At 39.2% G+C, this 12,827-nt stretch overlaps 1 non-coding gene and 1 pseudogene across 1 annotated transcript; one reads left to right on the plus strand and one right to left on the minus strand.

Annotated features, from left to right (window-relative positions):
- Positions 1 to 1,554: 1,554 nt before the first annotated feature.
- LOC112064013 (U6 spliceosomal RNA) lies at positions 1,555 to 1,661 on the plus strand. The gene has a single exon (XR_002891308.1). It is a non-coding gene; the product is annotated as a U6 spliceosomal RNA (small nuclear RNA).
- Positions 1,662 to 9,844: 8,183 nt separating this feature from the next.
- Positions 9,845 to 10,282, minus strand: LOC102986015 (mitochondrial intermembrane space import and assembly protein 40-like; annotated as a pseudogene).
- Between the last annotated feature and the right edge of the window lie 2,545 nt (positions 10,283 to 12,827).

Here is a 12,827-nt window from a genome sequence, read left to right on the forward strand (position 1 = left end):
GCTGTGGCCTCTCCCGTTGCGGAGCGCAGGCTCCGGACGCGCAGGCTCAGCGGCCATGGCTCACGGGCCCAGCCGCTCCGCGGCATGTGGGATCTTCCCGGACCGGGGCACGAAGCCGTGTCCCCTGCATCGGCAGGCGAACTCTCAACCACTGCGCCACCAGGGAAGCCCGATATAAATAATTTAAACTTTGCTGCTTAACTTTACTTTTCCTGAAGTCCAAGGAAAGAATGTCCTGGAATTGAAATCCTGTGCAGGGGTCACTTCCTAGATGCTTCTGGTTTATCACTGTGATTCCCTGACCTCAGGGCCACATCCCGCACTGCAGGAGGGCTCTTCTTGCAATTTAAAACCTGCAAATATTTATTCATTTTGGGAGGAAAATGCTGCCTTGTACTCACAGAGTTCCATACATTTTCTATTTACTTGTGAATATTTAAAAAAAGCAGGTCAAGTTTAAAATATCCATTTCAGATCCGTCTATCCCCTCCCCTCCTCCCAGCACTGGCCATGCTTTTCCAAGCAGACTTAGAGGAGGGAGAAAGCTTGGTCTGCTTTTTCACTCCTTATCCCCGATTTCTTGGGGCACCTTTCTCCTTGATTGCAGGGGAGATGGAAAGGGACGAATCTGTCATTCCTGGTGTGCATTGGCCATCTCTTGGCTATTGCTTCTTAGGTTGAAATGGACCCAGTACAGATGCCCACTGAGGGCAGGCATCCCAGGCTGCTTCCTTCTTGGGGTACATGTGTGAGTTCTTCATGGACCCTTCAGGATCAGGACAGGGCTCCACATCTTGTTTCCATCCAATGCCTTAACAAGGGAGATTAACTCTAGCTCAACCTCTTTGAATCCCACCGCAGCTTTCACCACCAGCAATACACCCTGCTGTTTCCCATCCACCCTGTACGTGGCCCCTTGTTTGGGGTACAATTAGACGGCTTAAGCCCAGCTACCCTCTGCAGTGTCCACCCGAGTCACTGAAGACTCAGGTTTCCTTCAAATACCAAGTGGTAGGAGGGCTGGATTCCCCATTGCTGGTCTCTCTCTCTGCCCTCTTGGTTCTCCTCTCCCCTGCTCAGAGATGTTCAGAGAGTGGGCAGATCAGCCTGTCTGCTCCATAAGCTGATGTCTCCCTGTGGTTCAAGATGCCCGTCTTCTCTTGTTTCTGACACCCCTACTGTCTATGAGAGCTCCCCATCTTTTCTTCCTCCGTGGAAAACACCGAGGCTCTCAACTCTCTACCAATGACTCACAATAAGGAATCGCTCCTCCTTCTCCTCTTCCTGGTTTTCTGCTTGTTTGGGGTGGGGGGAATGGTTGAAAGCAGTACAGTTGGTTAAGTCTGGTCTATTAAAATGTCCTGGAGGGGTTCATGCCTCCAGCTGTTGGCAGCTCTTCTTAGAATGGGAGGTGCTTGATGTGTCTTTGCTTTCTGCTCCAGGTCTTGGTCGCCAATTTTGAGACAACAGAATTAGTATCATTGACACCCCTCTGCACGTGGGACGAGAGAGCCACATCATCTACCCTATCCATACTTTAAAGAGTTAAGTTGGGTGCTTGCTTCGGCAGCGCATATACTAAAATTGGAACGACGCAGAGAAGATTAGCATGGCCCTTGCGCAAGGATGACCCACACATCCGTGAAACGTTCCACATTTTTACAATGGAATATTACTCAGCCATAAAAAGGAACGAAGTAGTACCATTTGTATAGGCGTGGATGGACCTAGAGTCTGTCATACAGAGTGAAGTAAGTCAGAAAGAGAAAAACAAATATTGTATAATATCGCTTATATGTGTAATCTAGAAAACTGGTACAGATGACCTTACTGGCAAAGCAGAAATAGAGTCACAGGTGTAGAGCACAAACTTATGGTTACCAAGGAGGGGAAGGGGGGCACTTGGGATGAATTGGGAGATTGGGGTTGACATATATACACTAATATGTATAAAATAGATAACTAATAAGAACCTGCTGTATTAAAAAAAAAAACTTCCTTTATATTATTTAGCCATTTTAGTAAACAATTTACCATACTTGTGGTATGTCATATGTGAATTTTAGATATTTTTTCCCCAAATAGCATCTGTTAATTTACCATCATAGAAATAAGCTTAACTATTGTGAAAAATGCAAATGGTAAAAAAGGTACATTAAATGTCCACCCCTCTTTTTTTAACCTAAAGCAGATGTTACCCTGGAAGGGTGCAGGGGCAAATTAACATACGAAGTGGTAAGGACAGTGTCTCTGCTCTGACCACACACCCAGAAATACCCCTGGAATGTCCATCGCCATGACCTCTTGGCCGAGTTAAGGGGGTAACTCACATTATCAGTGGGGGTGGCAGTTCTCTTGCTGAAGCTATCAGAATTAATGCCCTTGCTTACAGATGCAGATGTAGAGAATGGACTTGAGGACACGGGGCGGGAGGCAGGGTAAGCTGGGACAACGTGAGAGAGTGGCATGGACATATATACACTCCCAAATGTAAAATAGATAGCTAGAGGGAAGCTGTTGCATAGCACAGGGAGATCAGCTCGGTGCTTTGTGACCACCTAGAGGGGTGGGATAGGGAGGGTGGGAGGGAGATATAAGAGGGAGGGGATATGGGGATATATGTATACATATAGCTGATTCACTTTGTTGTAGAGCAGAAACTAACACACCATTGTGAAGCAATGATACTCCAATAAAGATGCCCTTCTTTATCCTCTTTATTCTCTGCTCTGTCCTGGGCTCCCATTTCTGAAGCTCCTGCAGTGGCTTCAACTGCAGTGTTGACATATTCCCTTCCATGGCCACAGACCCCAGTGTTTTGCCCTCCAACCTGTGCAGTTGACATAGATGTGTGATTTCATAGCTTCCTCATGGCCCTCAGTCGTGAAGAGAAGAGTACCCTCTTCTCACCAGGGGTACTTTTCTTTGATTTCTTCTTTCAGGTTTTCATGCCTTCCCAGCTCAGATCAAGTTGAGACAAGTTACCCAGCACCTAAACTGAAAGGAAACAGCATACCTGCAAAACTACATCTGAAATCGTTTATTGTTCGTAACCACTAGTTGGGGGTACCTCCTGACTTTCACACTTTCAAGTGGGGGTAATATTCAAAATACATATTTAATGACCAGTTGTCTTGGGCACCATGATAGAATGGGGAACTGACCAATTGGTAGGGTCAAACCAGTGCATACAGGCTGAATATCAGATTGGACAGGGGTCCCAAACAGGCAGGCCTCTGGGCCATGTTGCTGGTAGATTATTTTGTTGGGTATGCTGAGTGGTTTTGAAATCTGTTTCTGAGCCTAGGCACACACTAGACACTGTTTCTGATCTAGGCACGCACGCTCCCATTTTCAGTCTGCTATTGTCTCATGTCTTAGAGCTTGCTGGCTTTGTTTATTTTTTGTTTGTTTGCTTTGTTTGTTTTGTTTCTTTAAATGTCTTACTATATTTTTAATTAAAATTTTTTTTCATTTTAACAGTTTTCAATGAAAGTTATATAAAAGATTATTTCTGCATCTTCTCAATTGTTTCTTCCTTACTTTTGCCCTTTTCCTTTCCTACTTGGCAAGATTTGACTCTACGCTCAAGGATCTTTTTTTGGTCTTTGTCCAGTTTAGTTTAGTGATAACCTCCTTCCTGGTGAATGCTCGCATGCTCAGTTGTGCCATCAGCCTTCTCCTGCTGCACCTGTATGGTGTAGATGACATATTTCTTCCTGGAAACCTGGACTACTTTGCCAATTTGCTGCCCTTTGTAGCGCCCTCGCACAACTTGAACTTCATCCTTTTGGATGGGCATGAATCAGTGTACTTCTGCCTCAGCTCTTTGGAAAGAGGGGAAGACGTATATGTATATGTATAACTGATTCACTTTGCTGTACAGCAGAAACTAACACAGCATTGTAAATCAACTATACTCCAATAAAAAGTAATGAAAAAAATAAAATACTGAAAACTGTGCAGTATAAAAAAATAGAGTAAGATCGCTGGCTTTGTTGATTTATCTTACTGTTGCTTCCTGGAAAGCATCTGCCTGTGCCATACTCTTTTCAAACCTTTCTTTGTGGTCCCGTCCCTGTCCAGGGGCTATTCACTCCAATTTGTCTCTTAAAAGATCTCAGATTGTCACTGCTTGGATAGGCCCTCATACATGTGGGAACTGTACGATACCTCCTCTGGTCGCTGGGCCTAAATTTCCACAGAGGTGGGCGCCCCATTCTGGATCTGAGCTACATCAATATTGCAGCTACTCATTAAATTATAATTGACTTGGAAATGAGAGACTAAACATAGAAACAGACAATGGCCAGACCCTATATAAAAATAGAACTCTGACCCACAACCTCCAGCAACCTGCCAAGGAAACCAACCCTTTCATTGACAATAAACAGTCCAGGAAGCCAGCCTGCCATAAGTCAGACTTGTTAGAATTCAGACTACTATCTCTAATAACAATCTAAGAAGCTAAACAGTAACTTCTGTAACAGCCGGCCCCAAATGGGCAGGATTTGATTAAAAGCTGACAGCTTCCCCAATTTTTGTCCCCACTTCCAACTCAGGACCAACTAGAGAAAAACAAATATGCACCCCTAACCAATCACATAAGATACCTTGCTATGAGTTATCACTCCTCCAGCTTCCCCAAGCCCACAGCCTCCAATCAGGGTACACGTGAAGCCTCCCTTTTTTGTACAATCAAGCTTTCCTCCTCCTCTGCCTGCCTTTGCATCTTTGCCAAGATGCAAGCGACAGTGGCTGACTCACTTCTTCTCCGGGTTCTGAACAAATAGCCTTTGATTTTTCTCATTTGATTGGTCTTTGTTTGTTTCCACAGAAATAAAGCCAATTCTAACTATTTAGATATGATAATAATAATAAAGGCCTTCAATAAAATTTAAGTAAGTTACGGTAGAGAGGGAAAGTAAGAATTTTTTGTATTCCGTAAAGGTTTAAGGTGGGCGGGGTAGAGGGAGGAGAATGTTCCCTTTAGCATCTTTTGAATCTCTTGGGTTCAATTTTCTGATTTTTCCTACTACCACATAAATTTGTAACAAAACAGCCGACCATAAAATGTTGAACTTTGTTACTTTTAAGCTGAAAATTTTTTTGAAGCTTAAGGCAGTTATTTCTGCAAAAGATGACTTTTGGGTTTATTAATTAAAAAGAAGGCAGAGAGTATTTGAAATATTATCATCCGGGGGACTATTCTACATTTATAAATATAGTCTCACCACAATTAAGAGAAATTGAAAAGAGTTTGAAATATGGTGATAGCTTAAAACTGAAAATAATTCTTTTTAACATGAATAATTATCCCACCAGTTTTATAATCTAATAAAAATCAAAGTAGAAGAAAAATCCTGGGCATTTTAATTATGAGAAATCACATGTATTCTGGGAAATTAGAAACATAACCCATGTATTCGTACTTCAGAATCCTCATTCTAGAAATTCTTTCCCTGGAGATTTTCCAAAGAACTGGATTCCATGAGCTGGCTTCTTTGCAGAACCCAGTAAACAGAGCTCAGTAAGAGGCATACCTGATTTTGAGTCCAAGTTTAGCAACAATATATTTCACATTTAAACTGAGATGCAGAGTAGAAATTCAGTCTTTGGACATTGTTTCCCTTATGTTTATTCCTTTAAAAATACAGATTTTTCTTCTGTACTCTAGACCGAGGCAGAGGAGAGAATACCCTTGTAATTTTTTCACTTTCTAGTAACCCCTTTAAAGTTAACTGTAGTATCACTTATATACATACACATTCCTCATATTATGATTTAAATCCTAAATCCTTCAGAGAATTCCCCAAATACTCTCTTTCTGGGTGTCTCCACTGGTTGGTGTGCTTTGAAGAAAGGACATCCAAGGTGTTCAATTAGCACTTGTTGACAAATTGACTCAACGCAAACCACTGTTAAATTAACCTCAATTTGGAAGATGTGCTGAAACAATAACAGTCATTTAACACTTGTTTTGTTAACACTTGTTTTGTATTATCTGGCCTGTTTCACCCCACCTCCATGTTTTCTGTAATGAATTCACAGGGACTGCCTGTCTTTCGATTTCTTAATTATTCACTTTCCTTCTTGTGTAAAATGAGAATGTCTTGTACTCACTCAGGTTTTTAAGAATTAGAAGAACCTGCAGTGTTCCCCCAAATTTACCCTTCGTTTGTGGGCATGACACTCCTCTACTTTTCACAAACTTTCCTGTGCACAGGGGTCACCTGGAGGACTTATTAAAACTTGGAGTACTAGTCCCCACCCTAGAGCTTCTGATTCCATAGGTCTGGGATGGGGCCCAAGAACCTGCATGTTTAACTGGTTCCCAGGCGATGCTGCTGTTCCCTGTCTCAGGACCACACGTTGAGATCTACGGCTATTATACCATGTGCAGGAAGTAAGAATTCCGGTGTGTGTGTGTGTGTGTGTGTGTGTGTGTGTGTGTATGTGTGTGTCAGAGGTGGTGGCAATGGTGGTGGTGGAGGTGGTAGTAGGGGTACGGTTTGACCGGGGCAGGGTATGGACATAGGAAAGCTTGCAGGTGTAGATCATTGTGAGGAAGCTGCGGGGTGTTCTGGGATGAGCCCAGGTCCCAAGGTGTGAGAGGGGAATTGAGAAAGAGGAAGCCTGATGTATTCCTGACCGCTGGATGCTTCTCCCATTTGGATTTCATTGGAATGAAACTCCTAAAAGGTTTGAGCACCAGAGGGGCTGCTAAATTGTCATGTCTCAGACACACATACAATATTGGTATCTGCAGTCTATGCTCTCAGAATACATATTAAAACTCTGTGGGGTGGTGGAGTAGCTAGATAAATATTTGTACATTTGACTGCACACAGACACTACTTATGTTTCCTTATTCTTCTGTTTTGTCTCAAGAAATCTGAGTCAGATGGTGTAATTGGTTGTGAAGCTTAATCCCATCATCATAGTCATTCACCTGCTTAAAGATGGGGATGTGTATGGATGATTTAGCGAGTCTAGTAATCTGTTTATTCTCTCCCAAATGGTAAAGACAAGAAGCTCTTCACAGCTTGCTGGATGGCTCCAGTTATTATGAATTCTTATAAAGACACGGCAAACAGGCAAATGTTAGTTCAGCAGAATAACAACACATTGATATTTGGATCATTCTTGCGTAGTATAAAATTGCAAGTGATTTCAGGTTCTGAAAGGACTTTATAAGCCTCAGGTCTCAACGCTCAGATTTTAATGGCACATTGTCTTTTTCATTTCAACTTTGTTTAAAATATTTTATTATGGAAAATTTCAAACATATCCAGAATTAGAGGGAAGCATATCGTGATGGTACTATCACCCAGCCACAATAATTATCAATATTTTGCCAATTGTGTTTAACCAGTCTGCACTCCTGGGCCACAGTAATTTTACTTATAAATACCTCGTTTCTAACAGATAAAGGCTTTAGAACAGTATAACCACAATAGTATTATCACACCTAACAAAATTATTATTTGAAATATTATTCCAATCCATGTTCAAATTTCTTCGATTGTCTCAAAATTTGTTAATTGTCCTATTTGTTCAGTCAGGACCCAAACAAGGTCCTTTATAGAATTTGGTTGATTTATCTCTTATGTCCCTATTATCATTTAACAGTTTCCTCTCCTTCTTTTTTTTTTTTTTTTTTTTTTTTACCAAGACATTTATTTATTGAAGAGATGAGTCATTTTTCCTGTTGATTTCCTTCATCCTGGACTGTTTTGGTTATATCTCTGTGGTATTGTTTAACTTGTTTCTAGAGCCCCATATTTCTTGTTAACTTGTAGCTGAGTCTAAAACATGAAATTTAGGCTTAATTATGCTGGGGGAGGCAAGACTATTTCACAGGCAGTGTGGGTACTTGCTACTGTGTCACATCAAGAGGGATGTAATACCTGTTTGTCCCACTTTTAGTGATGTTAAGATTGATCAGTGGGATTTAGGTGTCAACGTTTTCCTAATGGTCTTAGCAGCCGTTGATGATTATTGTATAGATCCATTATTTCACTGGGTTTGCAAAATGACATTTTTCTAAGTCAATCATTCTTTCTGAATTAGTTGGACTTCTTTATCTGGTTAATATGAAAAACAGTTTATAAAGGAGGGGCAAGATAAATGCTTGATTCTGTACCTTAATCTAATTTCAGAATAATGAGCCCAGCAATATATATATACACATATATTTTTATTTATTTAATTAAAGTATAGTTGATGTGCAATATTATATGTTACAGGTGTATAATATAATGATTCACAATTTTAAAGGTTATACTTCATTTATAGTTATTATAAAATATTGGCTATAGTTCATGTATTGTACAATATATCCTTGTAGCTTATTTTATACATAGTAGTTTGTACCTCTTAATCCCATACCCTTATATAGTCCTTCCTTCTCCTCACTGGTAACCACTAGTTTGCTCTCTACATCTGTGAGTCTGCTTCTTTTTTGTTATATCAATAGTTCATTTTTTACTTTCAACTTATAAGTGATATCATACAGTATTTGTCTTTATCTGACTAATTTCATTTAGCATAATACCCTCCAACTCATCCATATTGTTGCACATGGCAAAATTTTATTCTTTTTTATGGCTGAGTAGAATTCCATTGTTTATGTGTACCACATCTTCTTAATCCATTCCTCTGTCGATGGACACTTAGGTTACTTCCACATCTTGGCAATTGTAAATAATGCTGCTATGAACATTGGGGTGCATGTATCTTTTTGAATTAGTGTTTTCAGTTTTTTTTTTTGGATATATACCCAGGAGTGGAATTGCTGGGTCATATGGTAGGTCTATTTTTAGTTTTTTGAGAAACCTCCATACTGTTTTCCACAGTGGCTGCACCAATTTACATTCTCACCAACAATGTATGAGAGTTCCCTTTTTCCACATTCTTGCCAACATTTGTTTTTTGTGTTCTTTTTGATGATAGCCATTCTGACAGTGTGAGGTGATATCTCATTGTGGTTTTGATTTTTATTCCCCTGATGATTAACCATGTTGAGCATCTTTTCATGTGCTTGTTGGCCATTTGTATATCTTCCTGGGAAAAATGTCTATTTATGGTTCTGTCCATTTTTTTTTTCAGGTAAAAATTATGTTTTCCTTTTAATTGACACAGTTTCCTCTCTCGGTGCTACTTTGGTAATGATTAGGTCCCCACCTCTCAAGAACATTGCATCTGAACAGGCTGAGACAGAGCCAGTGTGAACACAGGCCCCCAACCAGGGCTTTTGGAATAACAAGAAGAGCAAAAACCAACCTTTCTCTTCAATTACAAAGGGAGTTACTCAGAGGGTCCAAAGCTCTGCTTTCCAAACTAGAAAACCTGGAGCTCAATGCAAAACTGGAAATCAAAATGTATCAGAAATGAAGCATAGTGCTTCCTCAGATACTCAAGGTCTGATCATCCCTCCTCTTCTACAAGAAATAGTCCCACTCCAACGTTTTTAAAGAAAGATGTTTTGTTTCTGTTTCACTTTCCAACTGGGTGTAAAATCTACTAAAAGGGATACAATGAATCAAAATAAATCAGCTTACTCACAGGAGACACTCCCAGATAATGATTTTTGGTTGCTGAGATTATTCAGCATATTATTTCAAAGTGGCAAAATTCAGGACAATCTGAAAAAAGAATTCAAAAGCAGCAGCTACATTTGCTGATATGTCCGTGTGAGACACACATACACACAACCCCATTTTTCAGTGTATATGTCAAGGGGCCAAGACCCCGATCAGCACAATAAGTTATTTTGTACATTACAGTGCACAGAAAAACAGAAGGAAAGACACTTTCTCGGAGAGGTTCATATTGCTCTGAAGGAGGCTGGAGCCCAGCACCCCAGAGCCATCATTAGCTGGAACCCTCCTCTTCTATGGTTGCAGTGGCCTCAGAGGCAGCTGTTTCCTCTAAACGATCCCCTGGCTTCTCCTCCTCCTTCTCAAAATAGAGGTCCAGGTACTTCTGCATGTACACCTGCATGGCCCGGAACTGATCTACACAGTCTGACACCTTGACATCCTCCATGCTGTAGAGGAAGCAGGAAAGGCCACCTTGAAAAGTTTCCCACACGGACCACTGGCCATCTGCCCAAGGCATGGGCAGTTCCAGTTGATGTCTCCATTTGGCGGGATCAGTCTCTTCTCCTCGTACAGGTCATTGGGGTCATTGATTACCAGCTCAAATTTGCTTGGAGCTTCATCGTCTTCTTTGGTGACAAATATGATTCAATCTTCCCTTCCTGCTGGCAGTAGATCATGGTGCATGCTGGTGCTTCAACCACACAGCAATGGCGGTGGTGGCCTCCAGGTTCTGTCCATTTTTAAATCAGGTTGTTTTTCTTTTTTTGATATTGAGTTGTATGAGCTATTTATATATTTTGGATATTAACCTCTTATTGGTCATATCATTTGCAAGTATTTTCTCCCATTTAGTAGGCTGTTTTTTCATTTTGTTGATGGTTTCCTTTTCTGTGCAAGAACTTTTAAGTTTAATTAGGTCCAATTTATTTACTTTCGCTTTTGTTTCCTTTGCCTTAGGAGAGAGATCCAAAAAAATATTGCTATGATTTATGTCAAAAAGTGTTCTGCCTATGTTGTCTTCTAGGAATTTTATGGTTTCAGGTCTTATATTTAGGTCTTTAAACCATTTTGAGTCTATTTTTGAATATGGTGTGAGGAAAAGTTCTAATTTCATTCTTTTACATGTATTTGTCTGGTTTTCTCAGCACCATTCCTTGAAGAGTCTGTCTTTTCTCTATTTTATGTTATTGTCTCCTTTGCTGCAGATTAGTTGACAATAAGAGCATATGTTTATTTCTGGGATCTCTATTCTGTTCCATTGATCTATGTGTCTGTTTTTGTGACAGTAACATGCTGTTTTGATTACTGTAGCTTTGTAGTATAGTCTGAAGTCAGGGATCATGATACCTCCAGTTGTGTTCTTTTTTCTCAAGATTGCTTTGGCAATTCAGGGTCTTTTGTGTTTCCATATATATTTTAGCATTATTTGTCCTAGTTCTGTGAAAAATGTCATGGGTATTTTGATAGGTATTGTGTTATTTTTGTAGATTGCTTTGGTTAGTGTGGACACTAACAATATCAATTCTTCCAATCCATGAATATGGCTATTTTTCCATTTCTTTGGATCATCTTCAATTTCCTTCATCAATGTTTTATAGTTTTCAGAGTTAAGGTCTTCCATCTCCTTGGTACATTTAGTCCCAGGTATTTTATTCTTTTTGGTGTGATTTTAAATGGGATTGTTTCTTGCTTTCTCTTTATGATTGTTCATTATTAGTGTATAGAAAAGCAATAGCTTTCTATGTATTAATCTTGTATCCTAAAACTTTACTGAATTCATTTATTAGTTCTAATAGTCCTTTGGTGTAAATTTTAGGGTTTTCTACATATAGTATCATGTCATATGTAAATAGTGTTAGTTTTACTTCTTCCCTTCCAATTTGGATGCCTTTTACTTCTTTTTCTACTCTGATTGCTGTGACTAAGACTTCCAATACTATGTTACATAGAACTGGTGAGAGTGGGCATGTGTGTTTTGTTTTTGACTTTGGATAAAATCTTTCAGCTTTTCATTGTTGAGTATGATGTTAGCTGTGCGTTTGTCATAAATGTCCTTTATTATTTTGATATATGTTCCCTCTATATCTACTTTGATAAGAGTTTTTATCATGAATGGATGTTGAATTTTTCTGCATCTATTGAGAAGATTGTGTGATTTTTATCCTTCCTCTTGTTAATGTGGTGTATCACACTGATTGATTTGTGACTGTTGATCCATTCTTGTATCCCTAGAATGAATCCCACTTGATCATGGTGCATAATCCTTTTTATATATTGTTGAATTTGGTTTGCTAATGTTTTGTTGAAGATTTTTGCATCTACATTTGTCAGACATATTGGCCAGTAATTTTCTTTTTGTGTAGTGTCTTTGTTTGATTTTGGTATTATGCTAATGGTGGCCTTGTAGAATGAATTTGGGAGTGTTACTCTTCTTCAATTTTTTGCAATATTTTGAGAAGGATAGGTATTAGCCATTCTCTACATGTTTGTTAGAATTCCCCAGTGAATCTGTCCACTCCTGGACTTTTGTTTGCTGGGAGTTTTTATTATTATTATTATTGTTATAAATTCAATTTCACTGCTAGTTTTTGGTTTGTTCAAGTTGTCTGTTTCTTCCTGATTCATTCTTGGAAGGTTGTATGTTTCTAGGAATTTGTCCATTTCTTCTAGGTTGACCAGTTTGTTGGCATATAACTGTTTGTAGTATTCTTTTATGATTTTTTTTTGTATCTCTGTGATACCAGTGTTATTTCTCCTCTTTCATTTCTCATTTTGTTTATCTGTGTCCTCTCTTTTTTTCTTGATGACTTTAGCTAAAAGTTTATTAATTTTGTTTATCTTTTCAAAAAAACAGCTCCTGGCTTTATCTTTTCTATTTTTTTTTAGTCTCTAATTTATTTCCTCTCTGATTGTTATTATTTCCTTCTTTATGCTTACTTTGTGCTTTATTTGTTCTTCTTTTTCTAATTCCTTTAGATGGTAAGTTAGGTTGCTTGACATTTTTCTTGTTTCTTAGGGGCAGGCCTCTATCCCTGTAAACTTCCCTCTCAGAATTGCTTTTGCTATGTTTCATAGATTTTGGAAAGTTGTGTTTCCATTTTTATTTGCCTCAAGGTATTTTCTGATTTTATCTTTGATTTCTTCATTGAGGAGTTTTTAGTAACATGTTTAGTCTCTTCATTTTGTGTTTTTCCCATTCTTCTTCTTGTAATTGATTTGTAG

Source organism: Physeter macrocephalus, chromosome 8, assembly GCF_002837175.3.
Source record: "Physeter macrocephalus isolate SW-GA chromosome 8, ASM283717v5, whole genome shotgun sequence".
In the NCBI taxonomy this organism is placed as follows: Eukaryota; Metazoa; Chordata; class Mammalia; order Artiodactyla; family Physeteridae; genus Physeter; species Physeter macrocephalus.